General features: G+C 42.9%; 1 long non-coding RNA gene across 1 annotated transcript in view; it reads right to left on the bottom strand.

Moving 5' to 3' along the window:
* Positions 1-10711, bottom strand: part of LOC140684847 (uncharacterized) — a 61238-nt gene that overhangs the window by 49992 nt on the left and 535 nt on the right. Inside the window, exon 2 of the long non-coding RNA XR_012057726.1 lies at positions 4961-5064. This is a non-coding gene — a long non-coding RNA (uncharacterized lncRNA). The remainder of the gene's footprint in view (positions 1-4960; positions 5065-10711) is intronic.

Below are 10711 nucleotides of genomic sequence, written 5' to 3'. Positions count from 1 at the left end.
AATAATTTTTGTTGTCAGTAGCAGCAATAAATGATTGCCCATCTTAGCTGTGGAGGACATGCAGTTTTTATGATCCAAGGAATTGGCAGTAACATGCACAAAAGTAAGGAAAAAGCATTATCCAGATTACTAGAGCAGCAACCTGCTGGAACAGGCTTATATAGTACAACCTGTCAAAATATTCATTGATCTCTTTGCTTCATGCAATGCCTAGTACATGAAAATGATACTTTGCACCATCTTATTTACTACAGGCACAAAGGTTAATGCAGGAGAACATATTAAAGGTCATTTCCATTTTTTGAAATAATTAAGTGTAGCACTTGCAGAATCCTTTTAGGGAGATTTGCAGCAGAAAATGCTTTTAAATAACTCCATGGGTAACCAAATTAACATAAATCCACAGACAGTGGAGGCTGGACAAAGAACTTGGAATAAGACAGCAGCCCCCATGAGAAAGTCCCAAGGTATCTCGAGTTTCCAGACCAGCAGTGCCCACTGCACACCCTTTTTTTGTTCCATGGCTCTTGTAGGCCCAATAGGAACACTTTTATGTGCTTACAATTAGCTTAATTCAAGATTTCCATATTGGAACAAACCTTTAGTGGACTGGAAATACAACACATATTTCACTGTCATTTAACCAGATCTCTGAATGGCTCCAAAAATACTGGGACCATTAAAGGGAAGCTCACTAAACAGGATTAGGAATCAAACTGAAAACCACACAGTCCTGTGGTGCTGGACCCAGAAACTCCTCTTGTCATCCTGTAGGAAAGGTTTGGTTCATTTGGAGCAGAAAGAACTGTCAGAACTCAGCAGCCAGCATGGGAGAAGCTGGGTCTGCAAGCAGAGAGGAGGAGCCCAGACAAGCCCAGCACTGCTGCATGGCTGGAACCCCATTTCCCACCTCTCTTTGGGGGCAGTATTTTTGTTAGGTGGAGAACTTTTAAGAAATCATTTTTAATACTCTTTGTTCAGTGTTGTCTCCTCTTGATGTAACATAGCTAAAATACCCAAAGCTGGTGGTAATGAGAGAGGTGCACAGAGAAAGCAAAGAGGAGTTTCCTGTATTTTAATCAGCAGTTGTAGCACACATGGCAGGAATCATTGAGCTTCCACATGCAGGAAGCACAGGAGAGGCAAGCATGTCTTCCCTAAATTAGGTCGTAAGAAGAGCAATGGGATGTGTTAAAATTATGAGGTGGAGAGGCTCCAGCTGTGTAACATTTTGGTGGTCTCTGTTAGTGCTGGCAGCTACAGGGACATTGCCATGCTTGAATTACACCAGGTGATATTCCCAAAGCAGTGACAAGCTCATAAACACCACAAATCTGCTCCTCAGGTCCAGTGAAACCCTTCAGGAGCCTCGAGCTGCCCACAGGGACACCGTGAACCCCAGCAAAGCTCTGGGCATCAGTCCCAGCAAGGAGTGAACTACATACAGCTCATAGAGAGCAGGCAGGGACCAGCTTCTGCTTGGGAAATCTAATTGTATTAATTTATCACTTTTCAGGCTCAGTGATCACTTCCTTCTGTATGAAAGCCATGAAACCCAAATGGAAAAGCCAAAGTGCGGGGAAGTGTCCCCACATCCTTTAACATCCTCAGGCTGTTGGCAGTGGTGGGGTCAGCAGATCAATGATGCTGCCTGCTCATTGCTCCTCGTAGCTACATTTCCCCCTGTGCAGAGCAGCAGGGTCCCTGCCCGTGCCCACAGCCCCTGGAAGGGCAGGGTGACCCTCCAAAGACAGGGCAAGATGCCAGTGAAAGTCTTCTCCTTCCAGCACAAATCACTGTGGCACAAACGTCAGGAATATTTTCCTGCTGAACTCTGCTGTCAGCTACTGCTACAGCCATTTTTACCCTCAGACACATTACAAGCATAATGGAGAACACATAAATGAATGCACAGTCATTACAGATATTTATATGCATCCTGCTGGTGAGAGAGCATACCTATAATTCATATGTGGTAAAGCCACAAAATTATGAAGGTCTTCCTAGCACAGCCGTTCATAATCCAGTGGGAATCCATTACATTTTTATTTCTCATGCTACAAGAGGCAATTTATGACTGTCTGTATTTCACATTCTGTTTTAGAGGTGATGATAATGTAAAAGCAGCCTGACCTCAAAATGGAATAACTGATTGAGGCAGAGAGCCATTGCACAAAATGTATACTTGGTTTCTTAAAGAAATAAACAACTACAGCTTTTTAAATTTTTGTCATGTAATTCACTTCAGAAAAACATTTTCATCAAATTAATTTGTTTAATTTAATTTAATTTTCCTTTTAGGCACAGAGATCTGGATTTATTTGATTTCCTTAATTTCAACCCAACACACAAATGCAGGCTCTTTCAGAAACATTAACATACCTCATTCTCTGGTCTTTCATTCTGGTCCTTCCCAATCCCCTTTGTGGTCAATACTGAGCTGTTCTCAGCCCAAATGGATATTTCAAGACTGACTATTTATCTTCTTCCTTATTGTGTTGTGAGACATAAGCTCTTGGTGTATTTACGTGTATTTAGGAGTTACTGTGGTGACATCACTAAAAGAAGATGAGAATTAATGTCAGAGTTATCACACCTAACTACATAAAATTTTATGGGTTTGAGTTGTACTTATTCCTTCTTAGAACTGAAATAACATTTGTGATAACAACTATCCTACGTCCTCTGCAAAAGCTTTCCTTTACCTGTGCTTTTGTTGTGGGGTTTGTTATTATTTCTGGGGATAAATCTTCTATCACATCCATTTGATATACTAACAGGAATATAATTCTGCTCGTACCTTTGCAAACCCAGCACATTTTCAGATTCTCAAGTCCCCAGCATTAAAGACAGCATTGCCATATTCTGGTAGCAGTTTTTTAAAAGCAGTAAATTCTGTTCTCTCTTTTTGGAGGCATGAGTATTTCAGAGTAGATCCATAAAAACTGACAGCTAGCTAAACTTTATACATCTTGACCTCACTAAGAGTCCTGTTTCACCTGCAGCAGAGCCATTTATATTGGCATTATGTGTTACACAAGTCTGGATGCAGTAAAACTACCCTTAATAAGCCAAACTATATTTTTTAAAGAATAATGAAATAAGAAATAATGACTATAATATTTAATGTATCATTTAACTGTCACATTAATAGTAAATCCATCAGTAAAGATGACAGAGCTACAGTGATTTAGCAGTCACCAATCCAGACCATCAGAGCTTTTTGTTAATACCAGCAAAGAGCATTTTGGGGCCAAGCCATGTAATTTCTCAGATGGAAAATTGCTTTCTCAAGATCCCTGAACAGTTACAACTACATGGGACTTGTAGTGAGGCTGCTCAATATTAGTCATGGTATCAGAACGTGGCTCTGTAAAGGTAAGGGTAAAACATGAGGCCATTTCCCAGATTTTACTGTGATACCTCCTGATGGACTATTTTAATCTTTTTAAATGTCATTGTGGCTATACAGCATTTGGTACCATAACAGTGCCTTCTTCTTTTCACATTAAGCAAGCCTAGTGTTGGGCAAAGGTACAAATTTATTTCCCACAGCTTGAGACCTGAATTGCAACTGAGCTTTTGAATGTTTCAGGGATGTCAGCCCCAAGCTCTCTGTGCTCACCATGGAAAACTCCAATTGCCCAAAGAGCCTCCTTTGCATGGAAAGGCAACAGCTCGAGTTCCACATGCTCTGTTGTCCCTTCCTTCATTGAAAAGGCCACCAGGGCAGGTTTAGCAGAAGCCACATGGAACCCCTTTTTTCCTGGGCACTGGGCATTGCTCTCCAGCCTCCCAGAACAAGAGAAAAGCTCCACAGTCTATTACAAACATCCCAGGTCATTTGACCATTCAGATTAAAAACCCTGTAAAGATAACCCATGAAAACACAGGGGTTTACCGAGGTCTGCTTCAGAATGTGTGCTCTGTGGAAGCCTTCAGGCCTGAAGCTGCAGCCCTGGTTTCAATCTTTAGTGCTGACCTCCCCCAATAACAATTTTCATGGCCACTGTGCTCGGCTTAAAAATTCAGTAGCCTCTGGCCACAGACAACCATCCACCAAACAGCCTTAAATGTTATCCTCCCAAAGTTAAAAAAGTGTGTTTAGGATTACTTTGGCTTTCAGGTCACATTCTTGCATCCTTCCTGAACTCTTGCTTCCCAGGAGATTCTGCCTGGTGATAGATTCAATGTGTTTTTCCTCCCGTCCTTTAAAGCCGATTCATTCATCACACTAGGTGGGGTACATTTTTTAACACTGGAATGAGAGCTGGTCAGCATAAAACAGCATGTGTGAAAGGGAAAACTGTGCTGAAAGCAGGCCTGGGGCAGTACTGGGAAAGAGTCCAGAGAAATGCACAAAAACCTCCCTTATCAAACCCAAAATTTTGTATCAAGCAGCTCACTGCACCTCCCTCTCAAAATCTCTGCAATCTCAACTGATGTTCCAGTTGTAATCCTGCATTAAGATTTACTCATATTAATCTGGAATATGACCCAAAAAATTCAGAATTTTCTCTCATCTTTGCTGAGGGAAGGCATCAGGAAAGAAAACTGCTCCACAGCCAGCCTGGATTGATATTGTCTACACAATGAACACAACACCACAGACAGAAACTATTCCAGGTAATTTTCACATCACTTTTAAAAGAAAATGACATTTCTCCACATATATTCTCTGTATGTACACTCATCCCCTTGGCTCCCCCAAATTACTGCCATAGAAGATCTTCTAGAAAACATGACCAGCTTTCTTTGCAACCAGAATTGTGCATCTCATCATTTACTTTTCACGTCACAACCAAAAAGAAATAGGATGTAAAAAATGCACATCAAATAACACAGCTATTCCCAAGATTGACTAAATGTAAAAGTGAGGAAATCTCCTCTTAAAATCAGATTAAATTAATAACAGGCTCTGCCTTTGCATGGTACAGAAATACATTTTTCTAGAAATTACCTGATCGTCGAAGATTCGGCCATTGTCAGTGCAGCTGTGAGTTTGGGACTGGTCACAAAAGTCAGGACATGGGGTTTTCATCTCTAGGGATATTCCCTGTAGCACTGTGTGCATAAAAACAAAAACAAACCGACTGTTTAGAACTCAAGTTGTAAATACCCAACAAAATCACAGAACACATTTTGAATTCAGACTTAGAAGCATTGTTGAACTACAGGCATAGAAAATATTCAGCCCTCGAGATGAAATCTTTCTGCTGCTGTTGATTTTCATGTATCACTAACCTACATAATCTGTTATGTAATCTACCATCACTGATTTTAATGGGCCAATGCTGATATTTTTTTAAGCTGCCATTAAATACAGAAATTAAAACAGACAGATGTCACAGTCACAGAGGAGACACTAACCAGGAAGGAGGGGTGTGTCCACTCAAGTCCTATCTGCACACAGGCTGATAACCATATCTTGAGCTCCTCAGGAGAGGGCTTCAGATATGGGCAAGGGGAGACACAACCCGTATCTGTTGGGGAATCTGATATACACAGCAAAGGGTATCTTGGATCTCCTCCAAGATCTCCTGTTTCTAAAATGCATTAGTATTAAAATTCTACACTAACACGGAAAAAACATTTTCTCCCTTTCCTTGCATTCTGATTTGTTTCCCCAATAGCCAGTTTCATAGGCATGGAAATAAACCCCAACAATCACAAAAGAGAAAAGCCCACTACAAAGGTACACGTTTGCCATTCTACCACAGTCTATATCTCTTCTTTCAGCAAAGTGCAAACACAATGTGTTTCCTGTCCCAAGCTTTGCAACAACGGAAATCCTTTCAACAGAAGCATCGATGGGTGAAAACATACCAGAACTACTGCATTCAGATAGAAAAAAGTTCCCTTTCCCACCTATTATTCTATTTAAAATGTGCTTGAGAGCACTAGTGGCACCCAGGTTGTGTGTCTCCCTTCACCACCATGGGTGGGTTTCACTGTCTTCAAAGAGCTGAGAATTGAGTTGGTCATTTTCTCTTCAGTAAAAATCTCCTCTTGTGACAAAGGAGAAGGGACAAGACATATAATCATTAATCCAATATGTGAGCACATGCAACAAATGCCATGGGATAATCCTAGCTGGGACAAGGGATTTGCCCAGCACCACCAGTGCCAAACAAGTGTCACTGTGGGCTGGGGAGAGGCCAGAAGGGAGCAGAGCACCTCACTCCCGGCTGCATTTGGGCTGTTCCTGACTTTGCTCTTCCAAGTTTCAGAGATCCTTTGGCCCTGCACATCCCTACGCAGAGGAGGATGGAGGCAGCGCAGCTGGCACAAGACACACAGGACAGCCTGAGGGGCTGTGGAGGCCAGCACTGAACTCACCTCCGCAGCACCCCCTGTTCATACAGATGCACAAATAGAGTTTGCATCATAAATTGACCTTTTGTGAAACAAAGAGAATTCAGAGGTGCAACAATTTTTGCATGGCTTTCTCTTTGACTACTGATGAAGTTCTTTGTGTGTTTGCATCATTTCTATAACAGAAAGCAGCTCACACTACATAATGAACACAGCAAAATGTTACTAATCCAATTAAAACCAGAAGTCAGCTTCTGCTTTCCACAAAATGAAAGCAGCAGTTGATTTTATGTGGTAATAAAAGCTCTTAAAATCACCATTGTAGTTCTTACTACTTTCAAAATATACACTTCCAAGTCATATCAACCTCCAAGAGTAAAGCCAGAATGCAGATTACCTGACTCATTACAGCAATACTGTTAAAGGAAATGGGATGATTCTTCCCACCATGGGGCATACATTAAGGTATTGTTATAAAATTTTGTGTCACACATTAGGATCCAAAATGAAAAATCTAAGCCATTCTTGAAAAAATATGATCCATAAAAAACAGGAAATCAGTAAGGAAATCAAAAGGAAATAATATTTGAGCTATTCACAGACAGATTTGTTCCACAGAATTATAGAATTCTTTGGGTTGGAAAAGGCCTGAGACCATGAAGTCCAACAATTCTCCCATCACTGCCAAGGCCACCATGTCTCCAGGAGCCACATCCACATGGCTGTTAATTCCTCCAGGGATGGGGACTCCAGCCCTGGCCTGAGCAGCCTGTTCAGAATCCCAGAATCATTAAGGTTGGCGAAGCCCTCCCAGCCCATGGAGTCCCGGCTGTGCCCGATGCCCACCCTGTCCCCAGCCCAGAGCTCTGAGTGCCACCTGCAGCCCTTCCTGGGACACCTCCAGGGATGGGCACCCCAAACCTCCCTGGGCAGCCCCTGCCAAGGCCTGACCCCTCTTTCCATGGGGAAATTCCTGCTGGTGTCCACCTGAGCCTGCCCTGGCCCAGCCTGAGGCCGTTCCCTCTCCTCCTGTCCCTGTTCCCTGGAGCAGAGCCCGACCCCCCGGCTGTCCCCTCCTGGCAGGAGCTGTGCAGGGCCAGAAGGGCCCCCTGAGCCTCCTTTGCTCCTGGCTAAAGCTCCAGTTCCTCAGTCCCAGTGCTTGACAACCCTTTCAGCAGTACTGAGTCACAGAATTTAACATAAAATCACTTTTAAATCTGAATTAAGCTACAGCAGGGTAAATTGATAAAAACGTTGCCCTATTGCCTCCAATGTCTTGAGAAGAAGAAATGAGCACTTTGTAGGCCAAGGCTGGCCTGAAGATTTCATTTGCACAATGTTCAGCACAACAGGGCCCTGTTCCATCCTGGACATCACAATAAAGTTCCTCAGAAATGGTCCCAGCAGGTCCCACCATCATTTGAGGCACTGCACCTTTGCAGATGAGGTGAAGCTGAAAAGAGGTGGTTTAGCCCTGAAACACAGAGCACCAGGACCAGACTCTACATTACCCTTCAGCCAGGAGGCTTTTGGCATGCATATCCCATCAGGAAATATTTTTGGCACTGAGTAGGCCGTATCTATTGTGGCTGGGGAAAGTCAGGAAAGCTGGATTCAATCACCCGAGATTCCCTGGCCCCATGGCAGGGGCTGCTCCCTCCTGCTCTGCAGAGGTTTGAGGACACAGTTCTGTACAACAGAGCAACCTGGAGGTACCACAGGGGGAAACTGGGCATGAGTAAAACCTGAGGAGCTGCAGGAAGAGCAGGATAAGGATGTTGAGTGTAGGAAAAAGGAGGAAATGCAGTGTACTGGCTGAAAAATGAGGGGCTGAGAAGAAAATTCCAAAACAGCAAGAGAAAACACAAACTCTCAGCTCTGTGACAGGAATATCTGCAATCATCCAACCTTCACCACCTGTTTAATCCCAGCAATTCCCTTCAAACCAGCATGTCCCACCACCAGCCAAGGAACCTCTGCAGCACCCCAGGCTCTTGGCTACCCCTTACCCATAGAGCTGCATGCAGCCACACTGCTCCTGCTGACAGACACAGCCTCCACACAAGCAACACTCTCTGACCCTCCAACAGCAGCAAAATGAAGCAAAAATTGTTGCACCTCTGAATTCTCTTAGTTTCACAAAAGGTCAATTTATGATGCAAGCTCTATTTGTGCATCTGTATTAACAGGGCACACAACAGAGCAGGCTCCATTTGTCATGGGCTAGCTGGTCTCTTGCTCTGGAAAGCCAAAACAAAACCTGGAATTTCTTATTTGCCTCATTTGTGATGCATTCAGCCCTTACTGAATAGCCCAGCTCTGTGGCTACTCTTGCTCTTCATTTTCTTCTACTTCCAGGCTGTCAAATCAAAATAATACTAATCCTAGTAGTAGTAATAATAATACTAATATCATTTTCACATATAACTCAAGACACCTGCACTGGTCAATTACCACTAAATAAGTAAAATTATATGTGCTATTAAATATTATTATTATTGTTATTGTTATTGTTATTGTTATTGTTATTGTTTAATAATAATAATAATAATAATAATAGTAGTAGTAGTAGTAGTAGTAGTAGTAAATTCAAGATTTGCACAACTGTGTTTAACAGCCTTGGTGAAAGCTGTTTATATTTGCATGTGTGTAATAATCAGAGATCAAGTCCGCTCCAATAAAGTGATTTATCATAAGAACCCTGACTTCATTACAAGCTTTCCTGTAGTGCATTAAATACCTGAGCCTGCCCACAAATGCAGCCATTGGGCACCTGTCCTGTTAGTCTCAATGGGACTGTGAAAACAAATCTTGTAATGACAGCATTAACATTTTTTTTTCTTCCAGGTAAGACAGGACAGAAAATCTTTGCTGTGACAGGCAGAGTGCTTGTGAAACAAACGCACACAGGCGTGCTCCTCTACTTTAGCACCAGAAAAGCTGTCCCTTGTTGGGCATCCTCCAGACAGTGAAATCCCAGGCAGCCAGGCTCACTCCCACTCCACTGAAATTTTCTCTCTGAGCCCAACCTCTGGATTTCCCCCCACATCCAGCTGGAAGAGCCACCAAAGAGCATCCCCCAGCCAGCAGCACACTCCAGGCTGCTGCCTCACAGCATCTCTGCCATTTTTAAATGTGCTCGGGTTTAATGCTCACATTTCAGACCTCTTCTGCTCTCGTTTGCTCTGTGCAGCCTGGCTGTGGAACACCCCACAGGGATGGTTGGGAATGTCTCCTTTTTCATGGCAGCCTCCCCTAGGCCAGCCTCTGAAGACGTCAGGGAAGCACGTAGAAGGCATTTCTCATTGTGCTGCCGTGCACCTGCAGCTGCTGGCCAAGGTCACGAGAGGAAACAACAAAACCCTTCAAGAGAGCCCCTTCCTTTGTCATCTGAACACTGGCAGGAAACACTGGAAGTGTCTTAAGAAAGTTTTTCTAATGAGCTCTCAGCCCAGCCTTGCAGAGGCCAAAGACAGAGGTTCCTCACAGGTCCCTTCCAGCTGAAATAGCCTGTTCTACCCTACCCTTTGATGAGAGAGAGCACCAGGACCTGGCTATTTCAGAATAAAATCCACATCCTCATGTTCACAGGGATTCATGAGCTTCAGAGCACAGGAGCAGCCACAAAACCTAGGTTTGAGGGAAGGGCAGGGCCAAGGTCTGGGTCAGAGCTGCTCTGGCTGAGCTGCCCCATCGTCCCGAATTCATGTTCCATCACTCTGGTTTAACCACAGGAGCCCTTCAGAGAAGGCTCTGAGTTATTCTGCAGTATAAATTATATTAATTACCAGCCCTTTTATTTCATAGGTACTCAAAGCCCATTTAAAAATATTGCACTCAGTGTGCAAATAATACATAAAAGGTGGGGGATTTTGAAAAGCAAGTGTTTTACAATTATGCTTTCTCTTCAAAACAGATTGTTAAAGTTAAATCAGCATAATTTTCTGCTGCATTAAACTGGGGACAAGTCAAAATGGCTGCAAGTCTGCTTGAAGTAATTCACAAACGTTTCTCTTTCCTCTTTTTTTACTGTAAATATATCTTTTTAGAATAAGTTAATTTTGCGACATATTTTTTCAGGAGCAGTCAGGAAGACAGATCCTAGCAGAGCTGTTCATGCACAATTCTTGCAAACTAGCAAGATCAATCATTTTCCTTTTCTCTGAATTTCCAATATTAATGTAAATCCTGAGAAGTCAAAGCAAGGATTTAACTGCATTAAATTTTCCATTGTGCTTTTAAATGTACATCTTCTCTCCTTTGAGATTCTGTTTGGATGTTAGGAACCAGCTCTTGTTCTTTTTAATCTCTGTGAAAGTGCACAGGGATGGGCGTAAGCATTTGTACGGTCAGGATGAAATATCAGCAAAAGAAAACTGTCCAAGGCAGATATATT

The sequence above is a fragment of the Taeniopygia guttata genome, chromosome 11, assembly GCF_048771995.1.
Source record: "Taeniopygia guttata chromosome 11, bTaeGut7.mat, whole genome shotgun sequence".
Taxonomy (NCBI): Eukaryota; Metazoa; Chordata; class Aves; order Passeriformes; family Estrildidae; genus Taeniopygia; species Taeniopygia guttata.
Note: the sequence above shows the minus strand (reverse complement) of the source record. Positions and strands in the feature narration are given on the sequence as shown.